The sequence below is a fragment of the Rhincodon typus genome, unplaced genomic scaffold, assembly GCF_021869965.1.
Source record: "Rhincodon typus isolate 14 unplaced genomic scaffold, sRhiTyp1.1 hic_rhity00000054, whole genome shotgun sequence".
NCBI classification, from domain to species: Eukaryota; Metazoa; Chordata; class Chondrichthyes; order Orectolobiformes; family Rhincodontidae; genus Rhincodon; species Rhincodon typus.
In genome coordinates, this window is record NW_025965692.1 from 261,078 (window position 1) to 261,883 (window position 806).

At 59.8% G+C, this 806-nt stretch overlaps 1 long non-coding RNA gene across 1 annotated transcript in view; it reads left to right on the forward strand.

The window, feature by feature from the left end:
* The window catches only part of LOC125488183, a 2,455-nt gene extending 2,164 nt beyond the window's left edge, over positions 1-291 (forward strand). The window contains exon 4 of the long non-coding RNA XR_007266250.1: positions 122-291. This is a non-coding gene — a long non-coding RNA (uncharacterized LOC125488183). The remainder of the gene's footprint in view (positions 1-121) is intronic.
* Positions 292-806: the final 515 nt, after the last annotated feature.

The window sequence follows — 806 nt, forward strand, 5'->3', positions numbered from 1 at the left end:
TATATCTAACCCCCTGTCCCTGGGAGTGTTTGATGGGGGGAATGGGGGCGGGGGAGATGGTGTACAGGAAGCTTTACCCGATACCTAACCCGGTGCTGCATTAATTGTGTTTGTTGAGTAGAGGTGGTTAGAGGTCTCGGCCCAGGAGGACGAACAGGTCATGCTGCTGGCTGCTCAAGGGGCTGGGGTCTGGATTGCTCTCCAACGTGAGCCTGTGCTGCGTCTATTCAACGCCCTTTCCGGGCGCTTCGTGCAAGAAATTAACCTCCAGCCGTTTGTCACAACCATGTTTGGTAAGTGGATTCGCGAGGTGGGGGCGGGGGGAGAGACAGGGAGAGGGACAGAGAGAGCGGGAGCAGGGGGGAGTGGAGGGACAGAGAGACAGCGCGGGGCGAGAGAGAGAGAGAGACGGAGGGCCAGAGAGAGAGAAACTGGGGGACAGAGACACAGAGAGACTGGGGGACAGAGACACAGAGAGAGGGGGATGGGGGACAGAGACACAGAGAGAGGGGGATAGAGCGACAGAGAGGGGGCAACGTAGATAGAAAGGGCATAGAGAGATACAGATAGCACGCGGGGGGGGGGCGGGGGCAGGGGCGAGAGCGCGCGTGGGGGGACAGCGGGCAAGAGAGGGGGAGAGAGAGACAGACAGAGAGAGAGTTTGAGGTTGTCAGAGTGTTGCAATTATTCTGACTTCTCCTTATGGGCTCTCACTCCCCCAGCATCCTCACCCTGCTCCCTGACTCGCTCTGGCTCCCGGTTCCTCCCTCCCTCCCTCCCTCCCTATCTCCGTCACCTCCGCCAGC